The sequence below is a fragment of the Thunnus albacares genome, chromosome 22 (genome assembly GCF_914725855.1).
Source record: "Thunnus albacares chromosome 22, fThuAlb1.1, whole genome shotgun sequence".
NCBI lineage: Eukaryota > Metazoa > Chordata > Actinopteri > Scombriformes > Scombridae > Thunnus > Thunnus albacares.
Genome location: NC_058127.1, coordinates 25,572,701 through 25,598,361, shown reverse-complemented (window position 1 = coordinate 25,598,361; position 25,661 = coordinate 25,572,701). Strand labels below are relative to the sequence as shown.

Below are 25,661 nucleotides of genomic sequence, written 5' to 3'. Positions count from 1 at the left end.
TAAAGGAGATATTTTGGCTTCACTTTTCCATCGCGGTAGGAAGCAGAGACACGTCGTCCATATTTATATACAGTCTATGAGTTTACTCAGTGTCATAGACAGATGAAATACTGAGGTTAAACACCCTCATAGTTGTTACTCTGCTATGATTTATCATCTCATTAACAGTCTGCAATAGAATGACAATCAGATGAGTCAGTATTATAACTGAATGCACCAATAAATAAGACTTTTTTTGTTAAATAATTAAAATGACAAAGACGTCTTTGTAGACTGATCAAGTAGACGGTCAGTATAATGTTGAATAACTGCAGCTATATTGTCTGTTTAATCTGCTAGACATGATAATAAGAGGAAAGGCTCGCTCTGAAACAGTTTTTGTGGAGCTCATCATCCATTTAAAACTTATTCTCTGGATATCATTCCTCTTCTGTTGCTGCACAGCTTACTGTACTCTCCCCTGAGAAACAACCATTTAACGAACAGCAGAGGTTATGATAGTTCACAGTATCGCAAGATGAAAACATTTTCGTCTACATTATGAGATTTGACTCGCCCGATCATGCTCACATATCTCTCGCTGCTTGTTAACCGTGGCGCGCTGTAACTCTCGGGCTCCCGTGCGTGCCAGGATATAGAAGCAGGGATCAGCTGTGGAGGCTGAGGATGTTTTTAGGGCCCATTATCTCCATCATGACATGATTATATCATGTAGAGATAACAAGTGGTGCCTATATTTAGATTTTTAAGCCTGCCATCCTGTGACAATGATGTAATTACAATGTAGTTCTGACATAAACATTATTTTCTTTGTAATAATAACTAAAGAGATAATCTGAGCTTGTAAAAGTCACTTTCATCAATCATTTTTTTGACACTTTGAGAGAAAGATCAGAACAGAAATGCAAGGTCAGTAAGAAGTAATACACCTACACTAATATTAATAGTATGGAATGACCACCATCTGCACTCTCATGATGAGATACATAAGTGGTGACCAAAACAATTTATCTTGATGAATTAAGTTCAGATTGTAACCAACTAATGTCTTCCACTCGGCCTTCATTAGCAACCATAACTTTGTGCAGGCTGATATTTAAAAAAAAAAATTTTATTTTGAAAATTTTAAGAAACCCTTTGCAAATAAAAAGTAAAAGACACATAAGCATGATTGAATACAAATGAAGTCCAGCGTCACTGCAGTAGGAAAGGGCGATTAATCAAATTTTATTTTCAATTACAATTTCAAACGATTAAGATAATTGAGATAAAACGAGTATCGTGCAGCATTCTCACGGATGAGACACGCAGAGCAGAGAGCAGAACTCTTCCTTACTGCGTGAATGTGTCTGAATTTAACAAACAGTCAAATGTTCAGCAGTGGAAACTGACTTACTGACACATCTGCAGGTTACTTTGTTTTAGTTTCAGTCAGACTTGGATTCTATGGATGCTTCGCTCCTTTCATCCAGCTGCTCAGATCTGTGCGTTCTCTGTCTGCGGTCTGTTATTGTGCACATGCTTACTGTAAAAATCTGATGAGAAATCATTGTTCTCCAGAGAGTCCAACCTACCTGTGGAAATGATGAATGATCATTTTAGTATTGATCGCTCTCCACACTACATGCATCTTAACAATCACTGTTAGATGATCTCAATTGTTTTGGTCTAACTTATTTTTATTTATTATTTTTATTTATACCATGGTCTGGGTGAATACTCTTTTCTGATTGGCCTGCAGGTGTGCGTTAAAAGTGTTCATTGCACACAGCTCAAGTTAAATCACAGTTCTAAATTCAACCGCTACCCAACCTGTAACCATAGCAACATTAAAGATTAAAGAGCACAACTGTCAAAGCTTACTCGTTATGAAGTTTTGAACATAATTATTTTATTTCTTTTTTTTTTTTTTTTAATTTTCAGTTGAACTATATTTAAAGTTCAAGGAAATCCACTGTTTTTTTTAAAGTACAATAAATGCATGATGCTTCCAAGGTAATTGTGTTAAATAATGGTGATCTCAACATTGATCAGAGTAATGGTGAATATGATTTTCGCCATAATAGAGCAGCCTTACTGTGCAGGAGAGACTGACCAGCAGTCAGTTGGAACTCTTGTACTCTTTTACATGGACAGTCTGCACAGATAGCTGAGAGGATCGACTCAAGGACTCTTCACAAAAAAATCACAATTCGGTTTTGTTCCGCTCTCTCTCTCTCGTAGCCCTCAGCTAATGCATTTTAAAATCTCCCTCTCTCTCTCTAGTATTATCAAGCAAGATCTGTGCAACCCTCTTCACAGAGAACCGAGCTCACACGAATTCCCACTTCTCTGTTTCTTTTGTCAACACAACCGCTGCTTTGTGTTTGTTGTGTTCTGGTCAAGTACATGCCGACTACTTAAGCCTCACCCACAAATTTAACTGACTGACGCATTCTTTTGAAATCTTGAGCGTTTCTTGCCTGGAGGTAGATACAGTACATCTCAGTGGGCAGCGTGTTTTTTTGTTGGTTTTTTTTGCCTTCACAGAACTGACAAGAGTTTTAATTCACTCTGAGTGTTTATTTTGGCCCAGTTAGACAAACGTGTGGGTGCAGTTTACACTGTTTGGATGTGTTTGAGTTCGTTTTGAGTGGCGTGCTCAGTCTGTCTCAGATGTGTTTGAAAGGATTTTTTTTGGATTTCTGCAACCTCGGCGACATCCTGCACAAACATCATGAAACATTTAGAGTAGATGGTTGATTAAAAGTGCTGACATCCTGTTGTGACATCATGACCCGATGTTGAGGATCGTAACCTCATTCATGCCGTCTACTGTCATCACCATGCTCTGCACCCTCCCCGATCACTCTCATTGTCAGTTTTCTCACACTCACTCAATCTCAGACATGTCATCAAAAGGTTAAAAAAAAAACCTCCTCCAAACTCCTAATGCACTTTTGCTCTGCTGGGATTGAGATAAACTCCTTGCTCAGCAGTTTTCCTCTACAATATCTGCCTGCAACACGGCCCATTTACCAGGCGCAGAGAGCAGCCTGCCGAGGGCCTGCGCTCCACATGCTTTTGCAATGCAAGGCCTGTTCTCGGAAACCCAGAGGAATCCGTACAGGATGATTTGAGAGCTGTTGAAAAGTGTGGGCTGTTATTTCCGCGGGGGGGGGCGGGGGGGGCAAAGCAAAGACTCACAGCGCAAGTCGGCAGAAACTGTTTGTGCCTCGACCTCTAAACAGGCAAACTTTCATTAGCGACGCGTTCCCCGACAATGCCCAGCTCACCTTTTCTCACCGCCTCATTTTTTCCAACTGCAAACACCAGGCCCGGCGTGATGGAGAGGTTGCACCCTCCAAGAATATTTTGTTTGATATCTAACAAGATTGCGTGGTTGTTATTTGTAACACCCACAGCAACACTGCGCGCAAGGTCCTCTCCGGTCTGCTGTGTGGGCTTCGTTTAGTCATTATTCATTTTGCAAGTGTTATGTTTATGCTCTGAGGGTGCATGGTGTGTAGGTGAGGGGGCTGCCGGAGCGAGCTCTATTTCTGAGAGCTTCCTGTTCCAGTCTAATGTTATCAGTGTCTGTGCCAGGATGGAGTCTAGTTCACTTCTACAGCAACATGTGAAGTTTGTAACCTGGTTTATGATGGACTGAGAAAAGATCCCGTCTTAAGCAACAGTTAACTCAGCTGCCTCCTCGGTGAGAGCAGAATGTCAGACGCTATATAAATGATTCCAGAGAATGTCACTACTGTTTAGTTTTATAAACTACTGCATATTCTATATTATACATTTCTCAATCTTTTTGCAATGAATTTAATAAGTAATTAACGTTTTTTAAATGTTTATTTTCTGTTGTTTTTAAAGAGTAATTTGATACTAAAACCCACATTTTTCAAAATAATGGCTTGATACTTAACCATGATGGATCAGCTGATATAACAGGATCATGTCTATATTGCACTTCATGTATATTTAGAGTAATGGTGTGAGAGACTTCAGACTATTTTATTTGTGACAATCACTGTGAGCTATGTTCTTGTATTTAACATGTAATTAACACGTTGAGTATTGACACGCCTGTAGTGTGAAATGGGTGTAAACTGACGTGCATCACGCTTCATGCAGCTGCCAATGTGTGTCGCACTTAATGACTTAAAATGATAATCCTTAAAGTCCCCCTTCACTCAAAAATGTGTTTTTCTCCTTGTTCCTTCCGTTGGATGTTTGGACTTCACCGTGCAGAGTTTGACACTCGGAAGCTGTTTATACATTCTTCTGCTGAAGGAGGAAAGTTTCTCTAAACTCCAGTAAAAATCTGATTTTAAGTGGCGGGGGGTCTATGAAGCGGATGTGTGACATCACAACTAGTTAGTTACAAGTAGCATTCCACTTAAACCAGTGTGATGTGGGAACATGAAGCCTCGCTGAGGATGGACTTTACAGTGAAGCAGGAGACATCTCGTGTTCAGCAGTTCACCTCCTGAAATGAAATATATTTGTTTATTCAAAGATTCTGAATTTTTATAAGAGGGAGAAGAAATAGATGGAATTGTCAAGTTTTTAATGAGGTATTTTTTTAAGGTGAAAACTTAAAAGAAAGATAAAATGTAAAAATGACTCCAAGTAGAGTAGAGTATTTCTTATATATCTTACAACATGTCTTTAACATTTTTATGAAGTCAATCTACATCTTTGCTGCTGTTAATGGTTGGCATTTTTTCTGCAATAGCCATTCAATGCACTTAATCTCAGTAATTATCGCTCTATATAGTAGTTTTTATTTATGTTTTAAAAAAAATTTTTGGGGCATTTTATATTTTTAGACAGGAAAAAAATGGAACGACTTGCAACAAGGTTCTCTGCTGTTATGTGGCTACTACAGCAGGCTACTCACACATATTCATATATATATTCATTTGTGTTATTTTGAACACAATCAACGCACCCCAAAGTACCATACAGTTTGAATTTCAGATAAAAAGTGCCAGCCGTATTATTGACTAACTAAGTAAAGTCGGTCCAGTGCTGCAGGTAAATTCAATATATAAAAGTGACCACTTCCTGTGCACTAGAGGATTTCTCCTGATGTTCTGTATGCATTTATCAAGGGACATACTCTAATAAATGGTACATGCAAAAAGTACAGTGTAGCCTGACAGCTTCTATGTAGAATCAGTGGACATTGGATTTGATGGTGACCTGCTTACATTTTTTGTTGTTTTGTGAAATGAATTTAAATTAAATTTTAAAATTTTCCCACATCAAAAAATAACCGCTCAAACCCTATGAGTGCTTTTGTTGTTTTCCTCCTTGAAAACGGTTTTTCATGACACCAGGAAACTACTAGTCTAACGTAGGTGTTCCGAACATGTTTGAATGACTGCTGTGTCGTGTTACTCGGCGATGAAGATGAGCAAAATCCACAGTTATTTATATGTAAATGTTACAGCTTTTCAGGAATCGTAGGAATAATTTTTAGCGTATCATTGGATCTGGTTATTATTCTGTCACACACACACACACACATTCTAAAGGTGTCTCACTCGTTCTGCCAGGTGTGAGAGAAGGTGAACGGCACCTCTAACAATCATCAGCGTAGAGATAGGAAACCACTTTCCCCTCGGAAAGCACTCTGACTGATGTGTCCCTCCGCTACGAATTTGTGGAAAAGCAAGGAAGGAAGGGAAGCAAAGTCCTTCGCTGAGTGCCTCATTAAGATGAGGACGAGCTTAGGAATACTTGAAGTGAGAGGGAGAGGGTGATAAAGAGCGAGGTGAAGAGATGAAGTCTGTGGGGATTTGCGGATATAGGAAATATAAGAGTAAGCTGTTTATATGGGATTGGGCTGCAATGGCACTCCAACACTTATGTAGAGAGTACTAGTTCATCACTGCCTGGTCCAACTGCCTGCATCTGTCACAGGGCCCTAGGAGTTTTTTTTTTTTTTTAAATGTTCTGTCCCTTGGTTTGGGCCAAATCAGCTTGGCAGGTGTTACTTTGCTGTACTTTACCGTTTTGGACTGCCTCCACTGTGTTAGAGCTGTTTTCTTTCGTAAATCTGAGGCACTTTTTGAAAACAGATAAAGCATAAATCTCACCTGTGTTGTTTGTCCAAGATTGTTTTTTAGTGCGACTGGTCTCATTGCTGACCCTTGTAGCCCCAGGGGGAAAAAACACACCCACAAAGCTGTGGTTCTCAACCGTAGTTGCAGTGGGTGTTTGCCCCCCCATTCGCCACATTGGGCAGTAACATCATTCCGTCGGGAAATGGAAATGCTATGATTAGCTTCAACTAGCCTCCTTGAGGACTGAGATTGATCACCTCCATGAAGAGCACATGTTGACTGTGTTCATCTGGGTAGCACGTTTGTGCCGGCTGGGCCAGGTGTTTCCATTTGCATACCTGTATGGAACATGTTTGGGGCTTTACTTGGATTTATGCTTAATTTGAAGTGTTTTCAATCAGCATGCAGTTCCTTGTTGATGATTGGCTCCTGGTAGGTGTGATCAGCTGACCCTTTGTCCAGGGAACACAATGTTGATTTTGCTTTATCAGTTTTTCAGTGGATGACAGTTTGAAGGTTAAACAGCACCAAATGATAAACATTGTACAAAGACTCTGCAGGTTTTTACCTGGTTTTACATTGATCCTCTAGGTGGCCTTATGGTGTAAATGGTAAATGGACTGTACTTGTATAGCATCTTTCTAGTCTTCCGAACATTCAAAGTGCTTTTACACTGCAAATCACATTCACCCATTCACACACATTCATATGCTGAATGGGTACAGGAGCTACCATGCAAGGTCCCAACCTGCCCATCAGAGGAAACTAACCATTCACACACATTCACACACTGATGGCACAGCCATCAGGAGCAATTTGGGGTTAAGTACCTTGCCCAAGGAGACATCGGCATGTGGACTGGAGGAGTTGGGAATCGAACCACTTACTGTTGTAAGTTGTCCACCAAACTACTGTGCTGCAATAGTTGTGACCTTACTTATTTTCTTCCTCTGTGTGGACTAAACAGAGGTTTATTACCCAAAATGGGTAATAATGGTAATGGTAATGGGAATAGATCAGGCGGAGAACACAATAGACCAACTTTAAGAAGGACTGTGGTACTTTGGGTCATTTGGGCTAACGATATTCCTTTGATTTTGTCTGTTGAAGGTCAGTCAGTGCCCCAAAATCCCAAAAGTACAGAATGATTGACATGCTTGAACTATAGTGACCAGTGTTCTTTTTTGAGGAATATCTGGAATTTCAGTTGGGCTTTGTTGCTTTACACTCTTATACATTGACTGGTGGTATCTCAAGTTCATAATAAAACAACACAATCAAGTGAATCTGCATTATTAAAATTACCCCGCTCAGAGCGAAGAACGAGCATACACAGGAGGAAAAAACAGAGGCGGAGGCAGTAAAACTAGCCAATAGGAGTGCAGACGCATTTGATTGGCAGCAGAATCAACCAACTGAAGGCCGTAAAGTGCTTCTATGGTTCAACCTTAGTTTAGTCTCTCTGGTGAAGTTTCTGTCTAGATTTAAACCATTTAATTTATTAATTCCTTATCGTTTTAATTGATACGTATGTCAGTTGATACATACATATGCGGTTCTTGAGAAATAATAAGTAATCAACCTGTTCCGCATAGGCACATTTTGAACGGGCACTGCACTAGTATTAGTAAATCTCAGTAGCAGGCATGGGCTAGTGAAACAGAGGAGAACCTTAAAATTGGCAGGACTCTATTCTTATCAACATTTACTATCTTCCTACCATCTTCCTTGTGACAGATCTTAATCCAGAGATGACATTTTCGTTGTATTTCTCAGTTCTACTTTTTCCATCGGTTGTTCAGTATCAAACTCCAATTTAAGACATTTCGGCTGCATTTAAACATTCAATTGGGTTCAATTTGTCAGCCATCAGTCATCAACATCCTCTCCCATCACCCTACATGCCTCCCAATTTTTGTTTTACCATCATTTTTCCTCCCAAAACTCTCTTCCCTCTTTTTATAGTTATAAATGTGTATGAAATTCCCTTCAACACAAGCCTACATTACTCCTCAGCAAAAGTATAATTCCTTTTTTTTTTTTTTTTTTTTTTACTGAAACTGCTTTAAATCCATTTTGCATTAGTAATTTGTCTGATACCCCAGACACAAAGTGAACAACATACAGTAGACTTTATCATTAAGATTAAGATCATTAATTTTTTATGAAATCGCAGACGGAGAAAGACTGCCTTTATACTGAGGTGCCCAGCAAAGTGAATGTGAGTGCGTTGCTCTTTTGGAATAGTTGAACAGTAATTTTGCTTTTAAATGAGAATAGCGCTTTGGGAAAACAGCCATAACCTGACAGTACAGCAGCATATTCTGGAGGCATTACTTACACATGTTGATAGCGTAAGTGATGTATTCAAGGGGAACTATTGATTTGTATAAAGCTTTTACAGCTTGATGTGGGCTGCAGCAGTGTAATTGGTAGATATACTGTGACTATGTGTCCCACCCTACTCCATATAGTGCTTGTGAAAATAATGAAAGTTGAAGACAAAAATGTAGGTCAGATGTAGCACTGAAGAACATTGACATTTTTAACCTGACTTTAAAGGTAGTGAAAGTTGGGAAAAGTGGTATCCTCTGGAGTTTGTCAGATGATCAGAATCAGATGACCTGATAGGCCGAGAAGGTCAGTCAGAGATGTACTCTGGTCTTCAGCTGTTGAGAGATTTCTAGACCAGCAGCAGTAGTTTAAACTCTTTTCTATGATGCACTGGAAGCTAGTGCAGAGACTGCCCTTCCCTTCCAAGAGTTGAACATAGAAAGGAGTCCCCTCAGCCAACTGGTCCTGAGGCTGACTGACCTTTCATCTTCTGACATCACAAACCCCAGCCAGCCTCGGAGCAGTTATACTATCACTCAAAAGATTAGACCTAACCAAATTATAACTAAAGAGGTTTGGAAGAATTTGGCCCTAAACAGACAGTATACTATGGCAGACTACCTAACCACAGTAACTGATGAGAACCTGAGAGAGACATTGACAAACAGACTGAGTGACCATAGTCTGGCAATAGAGAAGGTCAGACCTGGCTGCCCAGAAGAGGACAGGCTGTGTTGTCATTGTGATGAGGGAGCTCTGTAGAGACACAATTACACTTTCTAACAGAATGTCACAACTACAGAAGTATTAGGGAGGAATTCTTTCCAAAATTTGAAAAAAAAAATTGCCCTGAATTCCGAAGTCTGACAGAAAGGGAGAAATGAGCCTTCATTCTTGGGGAAAAGAAAGAATGTGCAGTGTTGGCTGCTAAATATGTCACTTCCTGCCACAACAAGAGAGACAACCAGTAGGACACAGACATATAGAGAGACATTTATAAATATACTTGTACTTACTGCCACCATCTCCTGGTGTTATTTATAGACTAATAGCTGTCTTGTATTATATCTACTATTAACATCTCTTTATTTTACTTTAATATCTCTCTATTTTATCGTGTTATCAATAGATTTTCTTTTGATATCAATAGAATAATGGTTGTATTATCCCTACTAACAGCTCTTTATTTGATTATCAGTAGATTAACACTCACATTGTTTTTGTTTGTCTTGCATTGTTAAATTGTATCAATACTAACTTGATTATATTATATGAATTATATTACTTGTTACGTGATTATATGAATATATTACTAATATTGTTAGTCACATTATTTATGTTGATTTCATTCCTTAACATTGTCTTTCATGATTGTAATTGTACTTTGGCAACACATGTCAAATGTCACGCCAATAAAGCCTGTTGAACTGAATTGAATTGAATTGAATGTAACTGGATTGAATCCAGTAGCAGTGTGAATAAACTGAAATTGCCTCAGAGGTTTTTTGGGGAGACCTGAGAAAAGTTTGTTCCAGCAGTGTAGCCTGCTGGAATAGAAAGTGTGGTCATGTTTCTCTAAGTCATGTGTGGACATGAATTTTCTTTCCTCTATGGTCTTATAAAGGCTAGAATACACCATCAATGAATGGCGCGCGTCAAAACAACCACCCCTATTATTTTCTATGTACAACCCCCACAACGGAGGTGGCTTGGCGCCTGTCGGCACTTGCTGACACGCCTCCCCGCGACACATCATGCCACCGTCCTATTTCCAGCCTCGCCGCCCCTGAAAAAACATTTTTTTTCTAGAGAAAAAGCTGTTTTGTACTTTGATACAATGTTGGCCCAACTACAGATGTTATTTACTAGTTTGTTGCTTTCTTTTCACTGAAGTTTTAACAGTTTCACTTGTGCCTGTATCTACAAGGCAAAAAATAATTAATTGTCGGTTGATCTGCTGCTTTTAAAACATAATCTCACTGCTCACATTATTATTTTTCCTAGTTATTCATCAAAAATAGACAACTATAATAAGCAAGTCATTCATGGCATTTCATCGTCCTGTGTCCTGTTTCAGGACCTTGTTAATGAGAGGAGTGATGGATAAATGAGAGCAGCACTGAGTGCTTTTATTAATTCAAATATCAAGCCACATCATCCTATAATCATGACCTGATTATTCCTGCTGTTTTCTGACTCTCATCATGTTTATTACTTTTCAATATCTTGCCTTTTTAGATAAGAGTTCCTGCACAATGATGATGAATAATTCATGATGACGATGATTCAAATGCTGAAGCAGCTGGGCAGTAAAAACAGAACCCACTAAAAGCAAAGTTAAACTTGAAAACTCATTTAAATATCTATTTCAAACATCAAATATAAAGACACCCTCACAGACTGTTACACAACAAGGACTTGTTATGAAAGACTGGGACAGTTGCTGATTGGATAGGACAAGGGAGTTAGATGAGTGGTCCTCGCTGCGACTGTTGTCATTCTACCAGCCCTCTTGGCTCACGCTTCACAAGACAAAGATCACAAAAACGACTTCCTACTTTGTGCAGGATTTTTTTTCTTTTAATGAGGCTGTTGGCTGCATTAGAAGTAAGTGTCCTCGGTGCCCAGTGAAAAGGAAGCAGCTCTACTAGCATACATCCTGCATTACCGGTAGCTTTTAGTACTTTGTACTGTTGGAGTTGTGAAGACAATACATATGAACAGGTTTGAGAAAACTGACACCCCCTCCCTGTCGCTTTGTTTAACTTTCTCTCCTTGTTGCTGTCCTACAAACTTTCCACCACCATCCTCAGTTTCACAAAAAAAGTCCCCAAAGTGGGTTAAGGCAAAAAAAAAAAAAAAAAAGGCATTATCCATTCACATTCAGTCTGGTGTTGGATGGCAGGAAAAGCGAATATGCTGTGCCATCTCAGTTCTCTGTAGCTCCACACTGGGCATTAACCCCTGGGGAGAGAAGATGGAGAAGAAGAAGAAGAAGGGATTGAGCGCTTGAGTGGGACTGGGCATGCAGGATATGAAACAGTAAAAACTGTGGCAATTCAAACAGGCCACAGTTGTCATTACAGGCGGCGTCTGCAGAGACAGCACAGAGATAGATGGTAATAGGCCAAACAGAGGTGGGTTTGAATCCGATAACATAAACCAGCTGATTGCCCCCCCCCCCCCCCTCCCCCCCCCCCCCCCCATTGAAATTACCCACTTTATCGCTTCCCTTTTTTTTTTGTCTCCTTAGAGAGCCTTCTCCACTCCCTTTACAAAGTGAATCCACACAGTCATTTCTCAGAAAGATAAAGTATTTGCTGTGTATTATTCCTCCCCTCTCTCTGCCCACCCCTCTTCTTCCTCCTCTCTGTATCTTTCAGCCTCTGGAGTAGCTGTCAGATATAGATCACGCCTCTCATTGTTTTTCCTCAGCAACCTGCAGTGATAGCTTGCTGGGGCGAGTGCCAGGTGTGAAGCCTTACGAGCGCGAATCCTCCGGCTTTCTCTCTCTCTCTCTCTCTTGATGCCGGCTGAGAGTCCCTCAGGGTCCGCGAAGGGAAAGAGAGAGTAAATAAAAAAATAAATAAGATGAGTGTAAAAGGTGTGTGTGTATGAGTGTGTCTGTAGGAAGCACATGATGTTAGTCCTTGAATGACTAAACAAAGAGAGAGTGTAAAACAAGGACAGACAGTTTGGACAGGATGTGTCTGAAAGTGAGAGGAGCTTGATTATACTCTGACTGGAATGTAAAATATAGGACTTAGGCTGAGTGTTCATATAGCTTTTTTTTTTTTTTTTTTGAGTGACAGTCTCTTTTTTTTTTTTTTTTTGAGTTGTTCCCAATGAGGAGAGAGCGTATACACGCCCTGCACCCGGCGTCTTTCTTTTTTCAGAGTGCTCCGCCTCACTGAGCACGTCGTCAACGTCGCTCCTTTCCTGGCGACCAGTCATATATTAGATGGGGCGTCCTGTGGTTGGTGGTCTAATAAATAAATAGTAGCCTAAGGATAACAAATAAATAATAAGCAAAGGGGCGATGCTAGTCTATCATACAATGGCGGTAAGAGTGGAAATATGTTGTCAAGATATCGTTGTCATAGAAACAAAACCCATGCACAGTGCTTCATCTGCAGGAGAAAAACACTATATGGACACACGCCCTTAGACAATATAGGTTTCCAGGGTTGATATTGCATATGCTGTTACATGTTACATTGCACCTGCCAGTAGGCTATATTTCATGCATTAATATTTATCCTTATACATTTTTAGCCATGCTAGTAGTGCGGTCAGATGGATGGCTGGATTGGTCAGTTGGTCTACCACCATGGGCCTGACTGAAATTTCTCAGCAACTATTGGATGGTTTGCTGTGGAACTTGGTACAGACATTCATGGTCCCCACAGGATGAAGCACACTACTGCTGTTTGATATGGGTCAAAACACCCACAGTCGTTGTTCACTATCTAAGCCCACATATTGGTGGAATTATGTTGTGTGTCATTGGGGGTTGAAGCATGAAAACTATAACATTTTAAGATCATATTTCGTATTGGTAATGGTTTTGTAACAATAAGTAAATGGACAAAATTCAGTTGGTATTCAAAAAGTACTAAAGATAGATAGATAGATAGATAGATAGATAGATGAATTCTATGGCATAGAATCAAATCTATAATGAAAATGTAATCAATAAATTACACTTCTTAGACACCTCTCTAATGTCACAGATGGATAACAGTGAATGGGTAACATTGAATTAATCTAAAAGACCAACATTAAAATGTCACTTCACCCAAGTTACATATGGTATCAAATAATAGAAGTAGGTCTTTAGATATCCATTTGTGAGATTTCTGCTGCCACCCCAATACACTGGAGTTGAATAGAAATTGGAACGGCTTTCCTCAGAAGAAGTAATTCATGAAAAAAAGTGTTGAAAGTGTTTTCTGTAGACTTTCCAGCATAATTGGGACAATTTATCTGGAAAAAGATATTTTTTTTTTAAATGACAGATATTGGAAGACATGGACAAATAAAACTGTCAGTTGAACTCAGTGTCAGAGAAAAGTTGAAGTGTTTAATGTGAACTAGTTTTTGCTCGGTCACATCTGGTGGTGAGGCCGTGTGAGAGAACACCAGTTCCAAGCTTGCAGCAGCTGCTCTATCAGCCCATTTCATGCTTCCTAAAACTAGACCATACACTTTACAATCAGCGCTGTCCAGGTCCATTCAGTCAGCACAAAGCAACGATGGCAAGTGTTTTCCTCAGGGATCTGGCTCAGGATGTCTCTTTTTCTGGAGGAGGCAATTCATTACAACTCAGAAAAAAATAAGTGCTTGTATTTATGCATGTTATGGTCATTTTCTTGACTTATCTTTCACAGTTTTGTGCTGCAGGGGAACACCTCTGCTATTGGTAGATGCTTCCAAATCGAATTTGTTGTAGCCTGGATTAGTAGTCCAGTTCCACAACACAACTTGTACATTTGTTCCTCCCAGTATTCACGAGGTTTAACATGTGGCTATAACTGAACTGTAATTAGCCTATTTACTGCAAAATTAAAGCAGAGAGAGAATAAATTAGAAAGAGAGAGAGAGAGTTTTTTTATAATTCAGTTTTGGCCACTATTAAGTTTCCTGCTAACATAGAAGGCCTGGATGCAACCGATTTTGTGCTTAAGCATCTTAGAATAAGGGATAATCACATGGACTCAATTCCCATAGAATAAATGGCAGGCAGAATGCCAGTTAAGAAAAAAAAAAACAGCTTGAGACAATGTGAAAGCATTAGTATAGAAATAATGGCTTTTTTCTCAGACCATTTCACTCTACTGGAGTTATTAGGAGTTTCACAGTTTTCTCATTGGCCAGCGAGGTGTTTAATCTACCGTAGGTGGAGAAAATGAGTCGTAACCCTTGAAGCAATTAAATGTGGATTCCACAATTAAGCATCAAGAATGAAAGAAAGGTATGATGTGACTGGCTTTACAGCATGATGGCTCATTTCTCTGCTGTCCTTACCCTTCAGTTTGTTTATACTGGTGTTCTCATATGTTCTGTTGTAATTACTTATCATCACTTCTCCATAAGTCATGAGTTATATGCTATTTTCTGCTGCCGCAATGACCCACTTTGCTCATGGGGAACATTACAGATGAAGTTGAGCGAAATGACAGTAACTTCCCTTTTTTTGTTTTTGGAGTGAAAGACTGTGTATGCATTATGTAGAATTGAAGAAAATGTAAGCACCTTGCATCTACTTAATCAGACAAAAAACTGATTAATTATTTGTATTATTTTAGATGGATGCTTTTATTCAAAAGCAAATGAAAAGCACCAAACCTCGATTTCACATTAAAGTTATGTCACGTTTCGTGGATTATTGTCAAGTTTTTCCCAAAATGTTCCAAAACAATTCGAAAATCATTTCATGTAATTGCATAGAATCAAAGTAGCCTACAGAAAGTCAATTCCTCATAATGAACAGAGCTCACGCTGTTTTCATATTATCTCAAATAACAGGCTTTCACAGAATTTTCATCATCTCATTATAATTTGGCTTGTGATCCTTAATGGATGTAAATTTTGTCCCAGCAGGGAGAAATTACCTGATGCAGAGGAAGAAAGTGTTTTTTTTTTGTTTTGTTTTTAGATTCTATTGGCTTTTTTAAATAGTTTGGAGACTGTCTTAGAGACACAGGGAAAGCTAAAAAGATACTTTGCATTTACAAATGTGCACCCGAGTCTAAGAGGATGTCTTAAAACTTGACTGATTTTGCCTTTAGGGGGACTTTAGAGAGACAGATTTTAAAAAAGAATGCTCAAAAGAGGCAGAGATTGGAGCCCTACTGATAATGGATTTATTGGGCTGATATATTTTTCAGCATAACATAGATACACATTTATGATAAGAATGTAATATGTTATTAGGAATTGTACCGGACAGGTCATTTTACCATTGGAAAAAATGAAATTGTACTGCCAAACTGCTGTTTCCAGATGAACTCTAACATATCTTTGGCATTTCCGTACTGCAGTTATTTGTTACTTACCAGCCGACATATGCAGTATGTGATGAGCTAACATTGTGCGAAAATACTACATCTGTCAGCTTCTTACCTAGGTGTCTTCACTTTTAGAGCCCACTATGAGCCCAAACTTCAAAAACATTAAATCTGACACTTCCCACACTACAACTTGCTATGGTCTTCCATCAAGGGGTCAGTATACATCAGCGGATGTACTTGTCAGATCACTGAATAGCATCTGAAACCCCCTCCCCCCCAAAACTTTTCTGGCTGCGTTACACAGTTTTTGTAACTTTACGAAATTGACAATCACTGCTTAGACAATAGTTAGGTGTGTGAAGGTGAGGGTATGCAGGATTTTAACTTCTCTCTTTTTACTTTTCTTCACACTTTTTGTGAGTTCAACACAAGTGGCAACCTCCGGGGCTGAAAAATGAGGCCAATGCAGAAGTGCCAAAAACTGCAGTTCCTTGAATGGCCACTTGAGGCTCCAAAAGCGAGTCAATCCCCATAGACCCTCATGTTAAAATGCAACTTTACAACAGAAATAAACATGTTTACAGCCTGGTACAAAAAATGGTTTTGGTCTCTAGAGCTAATTTCCCTTTTCATGACAACTGTACGGGGGGTGAATTTTTTTATAACTCACCCGTTTAAATTTTATTAAGCCATAAAGTTCTGCATAATGAAGGACATGGCTGCTTTGAGTGACAGGTCCGCCAGCCGCTAGGTGGCTTGTTTCAGCCATTCAGCCCGCCTCTTTGCCCCATTTTTAATTGGCTGGGAGTTAGGCAGCGTCAGGTACTGCCAAGATGGCGACGGCCGGAGCGGCTCACTTTGAGCTTCAAAACCGCTCTTCAGAAACGGGTAACTACATCCATATGTTTATACAGTCTATGGTTCCACACCATAAATTCCTCTGAAGTGTGACTGTAGGAAATTGTGCGCCGTCGTCCCCATGTGATTATCAACTGATCATCATGTCTCGCCCCTTTCTATGAGGGCTCTTCACCCAGCCTTCGAATGTAGCCAATTGGAACAGTAATAAACATTATGCTTTCAGACTTGGTCAGATGACTGGCCGTAACAACTACTTGGTTTCAAGCATACCCTGACCTTTCGGAGAATTACTGTCTGGTAAACTAATTTTCAGTGCAGGCTTTATGTTCAAAATTTGTCACCCCCCAAGCGCAAGTTATTTTTCTCTGACTTGACAAAGCTCCACTGGAGCCACAGAACAGGCTGACTTGTACTCCGTGACAAGTAAATGCACTTTGGCATGTAATGTTGGTGCAGTGCCTCACTTCTCTAGGAGTGAGTAGTTAGAATTACTTATAGCCACCATGGCTGTACAAACAGAAGTACAGCTCTTAAAGAATCTCGTACAACATACAAAATCCAAGGACAAATATGTCCCTGGCCATGCTTGTTGGATAGGTGATCTCTGGGAAGCGTAGTGCAGAAACTCCTCCACAGTGAATGCTTTGCAGTAAGGTGAAGCATATGGAAAAGTTAAAAAACACCCACTGATGATGGAGACAACTTCTGCCTCAGTAACTCACTTCCTCTCAGTTTAACCTGAAAGCAGAGGTTCAGTCTGGGTGTAACGTAGCGAAGGGATACCCCCCATCAGTGGCACACTTTCCTTAATAACTTCTCAAACGTCCAAGGCAGATTACATCATGTAGTACATTTTGACAGAACCCTCCGGTTTTGTCAGTGTTTTGACTTAAAACTATGTTCAGAGCTGCACTTCACTTTCAATGTGGATTTTAAATCTAGGAAAGTGGGTTGCTATTCTTTAGGGAGCTTTGAAATGCTGAGCTTCACCTCTTAACCCTTTTCTATCATGAGATTTTCAGTTTACGGAGCTACCAACTTGTAGAGGAGCTGAAAAAAACTCAGTGTATGGAGTATAACACCTTCTTAAACATAAATTGATTTTCTTTGGACCCAGGGGCAGCCGTTTTGGAAGACTTGCTGAACTGCCTCTCTCAAACTTTGTCCAACTCATCATTCCTCTTCTGCCTCAGAGTGATTGTAGATGTCTGAATGCTGTGAAACTTTGAAGCTGCTCGGTGCTCTGCAGCCTCCGCTTTCCACACAACCAGACGTAAAAGTATCCAGCAGCACTAACAGAGCTGTAATAAGAGACAAGAGAGGGAGAGGAGGGTGAGGAACACGACATGAAAGGAAGCATTTAAAAGATCATTTACCATAGAGAGCTCTATCTCTGTCTCTGACTGTGAACGGATGCCCCGAGGTTGGTGTTTGAGCAGGCGGATAAGACGGTGTATCCAATGAGCTCTCTGCTAAACTGGGGAATGAGGTTTAGGATCTTGGTTAGAGGAGCGGCCCCTCTCATCCTTTTTGCCTTTCCTTATCCTCTTCCATCCATCCATCCATCCATCTGTCCATCCATCCATCCATCCAACGCTTTATTCTTCCCCTGCAGAATGGGGGAGATCGGCTTACCCAACCCCCATGTACCACCAGACAGACACACACACTGTCACACAAAGTGGTTTTGTAATTGAAAAGCTTCACCAGAGACTCTGTGGAAGTGTTGCAGCCAGGCGAAGTGAAGCAAAGAACAGCAGTGATTTGTTGACTCTGAGGTTGGGTATCGTATCTGCCTGGTGTTTATTAAGCGCCCCAAAGCCTCGTCGAGCCACAGTCGATCATTTAGGGGGGAGCGGCGTGATGGAGAGCCTCATCCCCTCCAACCTCTAATGCCTCTGCTGAAGCTATTAGCCAGCCTTAATGTTTTCTGCGGAGAGGACGCTGTAATGACAGAGACTCCAGACCAATGTGTCATTTGTTGATTTTTGGCCGTGAATGAATATTGAATACAGATGTTCATGTTTTCTGGGCCACATCTTGGGCACTACCTCAAACACACCCTCCTGACCTGATCGAAAGACCAGCTGAGATGTGAAATGTTCTGAAGTTTGGAAAGCTTGGAAAATACAGTACTGTGCAGAAGTTTTAGGTATTAAAATTAAAGTGAGGATGCTCTCAAAAATAATGTCATGAATAGTTTTTATTTATCGATTAACTTTATGCATAGTTGAGTAAACAGAAGAAATTCAATATTTGGAGCGAGCAAGCTTTGTGTGAGCACAGAGGGGGGACAGAAACTCGGAAGAGACTCCGCCAGACGTTTCTCTATTCTCTGTTTAAGATCGGCCGAGATTGACACTAAAATGAGAATAGCTGGTCCACCTTGAAGGTCAGTTCACCTTAAGTGAGCCTGGTCAGGTTAGGCTAACCCATTGTTGCTAACTTTGGAGCTAACCCCCTTCACTTTTCTAGCAGTTGGGGAAACAACAGACTTTTCTTGGTCTTCAGAAGCTGCAGCATTTATTAACTGACACACCGTAGTCTGTACTGTACATTTACTACCAGATTGATAACTTACTACTAACGTTTTCCTCTGCTTACATTAGCCATCACTTTTCTGCCGCTTGCTCTCTCACTCAACCACACACTTGCTACGCACACACATTGAGCACTGTCCTATTCCTTAAAGCAGCTACGCTACTCTTATAACAGTACCTTTGACATAGATGTTCTTTGAAGAATGAAGAGAGTGAGGATGACTCAAAACAATTCCATGAAAATCATTAGTAGCCCACTGATATTAATGATCATGTGAAATTTTAGCTACGGCGCTCATAAGTTATCCCCTAAATTCAGAATGAATAAAACACTGACACAGTTTTTCAAGGCACTTGGCAGGTCGGCCGTTCCTTTATCTTGGAGAAGTTGCCACAGTTCTTCAGCTGCTTCTTTCTCTTCATGTTAATCCCAGACTGTCTCCACGATATTGAGATCAGGGCTCTGTGGGGGCCAAACCATCTGTTGCAGGACTCCATGTTCTTCTTGTTGCTCAAGATAGTTCTTTATGACTCTGGCTGGATGTTCGGGGTCATTGTCATGCTGCAGAATAAATTTGGGACCAATCAGGCGCCTCTCTGGTATTGCATTATGGATAAGAATCTAAACATCTGAGGTGCCAAAAATCTGCAAACTCTTAGGGAGATTGAACTGGGCTTTAAAGCAGCAGTCTAAAACTAGCAGAGACTGCTGTATCTGAACAAAACTTTTTTTTGGTCTAAGATCAATAACATGTCTTTGCAGTGAGAGTAGTTTTAAAAGCTCAAAGCGACCACTGCAACAACTGTCATTTTCAGTTTAAAGTCGAGTGGAATGAGTGGGCATTCCTGTTCTCTGAGCTGTATGCAGACGTGGGTCTTTTGGGGGATTATGTCGTGGGAGGAGAGTGCAGCTCTGCTAGAGTTCAAGCATGTTTACAATTTTTTTTTTTTTTTTTGTAATTCAATCACATTGTAATCTCTCTGTTGTGCTGCACTGTGAGCAACTATGATCACAGCTTGTGAGATGCCCCTTATGGCAGGAACAACATGGGAAAAGGTGTTGCTTACCATGAGGACGCTTTTGCAATTGAAGTTCAAACAAACTGTGAACGCTTTCTACCTACAGTTCACCGTAGTTGCTAAAATAATATATAGATTTGATTTGATTAGTAATGATACAATTTCAGACAATAGTAGAGGGAATTGTCTAAGGTGAGTGATACCTTTCCTCTTGTTTTGTTTGACTTACAGTATAAAACCCAAAGATATTCAGTTTAGCGTGATATGAAACAGAAAAGTAGCAAATACTCACATTGGAGAAACTGCAACCAGAGAATAGTTGGTGTTTTTGATAGATATATGACAAATGATTGATAGATTATCAAAATACTTGCTGATTCATTTCTTTCAATCAACTGATCAATTAATTGACTAATTATTTCAGCTCTAGATTTGACTGCAGATTCATTAGAGAGATTTAGAGCATAAAAAATTTGAGCATTTTACCAATGTGGACCCAGAACCTGAAACTGAACTGGCTATCAGTACCAAACCTAAATGCCACAATAGGAACCTTCATACTTAAAAAAAGTATACAGTATAGATGTATAGACATGTCATCCAAATCCAGGCTGTGTGCAATATTTAATGATAATAATTCAACACATAAATAAACAGAAATAGAAAAGAAATAAAAAGGATAAAATAGCCTGTTCAACACCGCATTAGAAGTGGCGAAGTGGATACAAACAGAGCTATTGAATTGGTTGCTTATTTATTTCCTGTTCGTCCTGTGCAGTTTTTTCTTTGCTGACAAAAAAAGCACAGAAAAAATCTCCAGATCTAGATATAGAACAGTTTTTATTGAATGAGCAGTTGGCAAGTGGCAGCTAATCTCTGTGACTAAGTCAACACCTTCTGTAGCTGTTACATGATATAAACCTTCTGTTGTTTGCTAGTGGTATGATTATATTGTGAAGCAGTAGTAGAACCTGTTGAGTTTGCATTAACTGTAGTAGTTACTGCTACTGTAGAAGTAGGATTCATCACAGCTCTGCACAGTAAAGGAGAGTGAGGCACCAGAGACACATCCATCTGTGAAATAAAGGAAAGAACAGGAAAGGTGGAACTAAAACGGAACTCCAGACTATTTTGATTTCTGCTTTACACTGGCATTATGAGACTGTTCAAATCCACTGAACGCATAGTTAGCCTGTTGAAAATTACTGCTTGCACACTATGTTGAGTTGGACACTTTATCCTAATGTCGACACAGCTACCAGCACAGTTTGGGCCTGCTCTCTGCTATTATCTCGGGTCAGTGTGGTTGCCTCCTGATGTGGGGATGCAATGGAAATACAAATGAGCACAACATGCCACACCATGGACAAAGTTTGCAATGCCACGCCAGAGGGGGAAAAAAGATTGAGAAAACAGGATCTACATCTCAAGCAACCACAGAAATCCACTCCTTTCCATTCCACTCTGCTCACCTCATTATTTTGCCTGCCCCTTTTTCTGAAATCCTCAAATGTCACAGAAATGTTTTCCCCTCCCTGTCTGTAGCAATTCCAGGCCAAGTGCTGCTGACATTTTATGGATTCCTTTCAGTGTTATCAGTGATTAATGGTGACCTTTTCTTTGGGTGGTAAAGCATTTGATCTTTCCTAACCTGAAGAAACAAGGCTATCAGCGTTCGGTTGCTTTCTTGATATTGAGCACATACAGCAGATTCTATGGCTTACTGAATTTCCTGTGCAGAGCCTTTGTGGAGGTGTTATTTAGCTATGCAGATTGTACAATGAGGAAAGCACACTTGACAATGGGAGAGCTTAATGGATTACTGTACAAACAGAGTGAGTGACGAGTGCCTTTCAGGCACCTGTGGGCATTTAATGCTTTTTAGGCTTATATGTAAAAAGATGATGGCAGAGACCTGTGGTTACTTGTGAGGCTCCCTTGCTGGGCACTACTGTTAAAGCAGTGTGAAGGACTTTCTCAGTGGGCTCTTAGACCAGTGTGATGCTAGCTAAAAGGGTAAATAGCCAAGCGAGCACTCTTGCCCAGTAGGAAGTTCGGTTGTGTGGCACAATTGACTCTAAGAGCCTCCTAGTAGGTGTGTGCCCGAATACAAATACATTATTCAGCAAAGCACAAATAGTGGGTTTTATACGAATATTTGTTTCATACAAATATTTAAAAAATTATTTGTTGGGGGTGTTCCCCAGAGATAAAGCTGAGCTACTGACACAAGCAAAGTACTCCCAAGGGACTCTCCATAACTATTGTTCCCCTTCTCCTTTTCACAAAGTTAGGTTGTAAAAAATAGGCAATAAATGAAAAGTGCAAAGCAATAATCACCTTTGAAGTTCTTCCCTACACATTACATGCTGTGGGAGGTCTGTCCGCATGAGGCAATGAGTAAAGTTCTAGCTCAGTAGTCAGCGCAGTCGTCTATGATCTGGGAGACTCCAGTTCAAGACCCGATGTGGGGACCTCCTTCTTAAGGTAGTTTATTCATGAACACTTATTGTAACACTTAAATTTTCTAAAATTGAAAGTGTAATAAAAACAAAAACAGGATTTTTAAGCCTCTTTCCACTTTTTTATTCGAATACAAATACAGATACAAATAATTTTGCTGCCTCAACAAATACAGATACAAATACAAATACTGGGATCTCTGCACATCCCTACCTCTTAGTTGCATCAAATGTGAACATCAACCGATACTCTATTTCTGACTCAGCCAATAAGCATAACGCAGCCCAGATTTTATTTTTCAAGCACAATATACGTGTATGTATGTACAGTATATTTTTGCTTTGGTTTTTGTGTTTTCAGAAAACATTTTTGCCAGTAAAGGCCACGTTAAGGTGTGTCAGATACTTGATGTAGTTTGTTTGAGTTGGATAAAAGTCTTTTATAACTTAAAATACCTGACCATTTATGTCACATTTTTTTAAAAAACAATGTGGAAGTGGATCCACTTCAACTGGCACAACAGAAATATTGATTCCCTTATGAAATGTGTAAATAATATCTAAAAATGTTTCATGAAACGGAACAACTTAAGACATTATAAAAGAATCTTTGTTCAATGCCATTGAAAGCTTTAAAAAAATAGAAGAATACAAGCCTTTGAATGCACTAAATCAAATGAAACTTAATCTGCTAAATAAAAAGTCTGTTATCCATGGCCAAAATTTCATAATCAATTGTGGACACTGTCTGTTTCAATGTTTTGATCAATTCCTTGTTTCAAAGTAGTTAACATCTGTCTCTGATTGATACATTCTCTGTAAAATAATGTGCATTTGGATACTCCTACATCATTACCTCTTCCATCATGTTCTTGGTGTTAGCCTGGACTTAACACTTGCTGCAGAGTTGATTTTACCATTAGTGTCATGCGGAGTGGCGATGGCTTCCATGTCTCTGTGTCTGGCTCCTTATTAGTTGCTTTGGGCAGGTTGATTGGGTTTTAAGTGGCAGCAGGAAGTTGGAGATGAGAGTTGCAGTGCTCTAGGAAGGAATGATTAAGACATACAATACACATGCACACAGCTGCTGTCCTCATGCTGACGAGTTAATACACATGTTTGTAGCTTCTGGCTGAGTGGCTTTGAGAAAGTACACTCTGACGGTTTAGTTTTCTCTTTACCCTGAGTTTAAAAACCATCTCTGTTATGTATTTGAAATACATACATTACAAAAGGTTGTCTTGCTCTCTTCTTTTGTGGGTGGCCAACTGTTGGTGTGTGTGTGTGTGTGAGAGAGAGAGATTCAGATGCTTGATAAAATAGAGACTGAGGACTTTATAAGTCCATTACACTCCAGCAGTATGTTGCATCTTGTTCTGTCTTCCAGATGATATCAGCTAAATGTTCCCCGGAGTTGAAATGAAAGTTGTGAAAACCCCTTTGTCTGTTCTGTTCATTGCTTTCCTGCTAAAATGAAATGGTGATGTTCCAATGCTATCTGTGAAAGAATGTACAGCCGGCCCGGACCGACGTGTATGAATCACTCTCTTTAAATTCAACATCCCGAGGCCTCAAACAGACATGGGAGGCAGACCTCAATCAGTCATTTAGTGATGAGGAATGGAGTGCCATTCTGCAAAACCCCAAAAAATCCTCTCGCTAGATTTGGACTAGATTAGTACAATTTATAATTCTAATAGGGTTTATTGGACCTCTGCAAAACTGCATATGGTGGGGGTTTAGAGGGGACCCAGCATGCTGGAGATGTGGGGAGGCCCTGGTCACCTTTATTCATTTGTTATGGTCCTGTCCCAAGGCTCAGAGATGGTGGACAGCAATTTATGAGAATATTAACCTCATCATGGGTCAGGACATTCCATTTCTACCTAGCCTATATGCATTGGGGGACTCAATGCCTGAATCCCAGACAAGTCATCATACTGGTCCGAAAGCTCCTTATTAGGGAATGGGAATCAGTGGATCTTCCTCCATCCAGGTTATTGTCCACTCAGTGAAGTATAGTGGCAGCCAATGAAGAGTTGACATAAACTGGCCAGACCTGTACCACACTAAATGGAAGAAATATATCCATTTCATTAAAGAGCCATGATGTTCAATAAGGCACCCTAACCCTACAATAATAATTGCTTTTGCGAGACGAACGTGAAGTATATTGTGAACTTTCTACGCCGTCACCCAGAGACTAACGTTAGCGGAGCAGAGCAGCAAACTCCAGCAGTAAGAAATGAGACCAGCTGACCAACACACACTGCAACATTAAACAACTTAAACCATCTCTGAGGTGAAGAAAATAATTTGGTGCTCAGTCTGTTTCATCTCAAAAACCCTGCAGCCGCTCAGCATCTTGGACAACAATGTCTCTCCCCGGAGCCAACAGCACATCAGAGAGGCTGCTCTCCACTGCTGGAGACATGACGTTAATAACAACACAGCAGAGCACTCCACCTGCCCCTCATTTGTTATTCTCATATTTTTATTTTACTTTGTTTTGGGGGGGTTTTTTTGGTCATGTTTATCATTTTTCTTTCACTGTTGGTCAATCTCTTGTTCTGGCTATAAGTACTGTTTTCTTTCATTCATTGTGTTGTGATGTTATGGAAACAGATAACAAATAATAGAAAACTTTGGTCATAAATAAAAATTCCAAGTCCTGAGAAATGTGTTTTTTAATTTGAAGTGAGCTCATGATTCATCTGGGCTAATAAAGTCATCCTGTTGAGATTCTTGCTCTGTGAAAATGGGAGCCATTATTCCACAGAACTGCACTGCTGCATTGAATCAGATGAAGCCAGTAAGAGAAATAGTTTTCCAATGACTGTGGCATATTTATTTAAAACTTTTAATTACCTTTTATGAAGATGGATCGGTGGTGATTGGCCATTATCATTAGTGGAGGCATGAGAAAATTATTATTATATGGAGATTGAATTAATGATATTCTGCACTCACAGCACCTGATCAGTTGACACAACAGTGACTCTATCACCAGTTGCCATGAGTGTGTACAAAAACATGCATGTGCCATTTTTCAGTAGTACACATGCACATTATTTTCTATAACGAGCTGACTTCCAGGGTGATGTAATCACATGGAGATGAAGAATAAAATAAAATGTTAATTTAGGTTGTAGATAATTTGATGGGTTGCCGTGATTTTTTGTACAGACATTCATGATCCTGAGAAGATGAATCCTAATCACTCTGGTGAACCCTGACTTTCCTTCTAGCGCCATCATGAGGTTGACATTTGTGGTTCAGAGCAAAATACCTCAGCAAATATTGGATGGATTCCTATGAAATGTAAAACTGATATTCAAGGTCCCTAGAGGATAGATTTTAATCACTTTG

General features: G+C 39.9%; 1 protein-coding gene across 1 annotated transcript in view; it reads left to right on the top strand.

The window, feature by feature from the left end:
• The window catches only part of adam19a (ADAM metallopeptidase domain 19a), a 197,767-nt gene that overhangs the window by 6,152 nt on the left and 165,954 nt on the right, over nt 1-25,661 (top strand). The gene's annotated exons all lie outside the window — the stretch shown is intronic.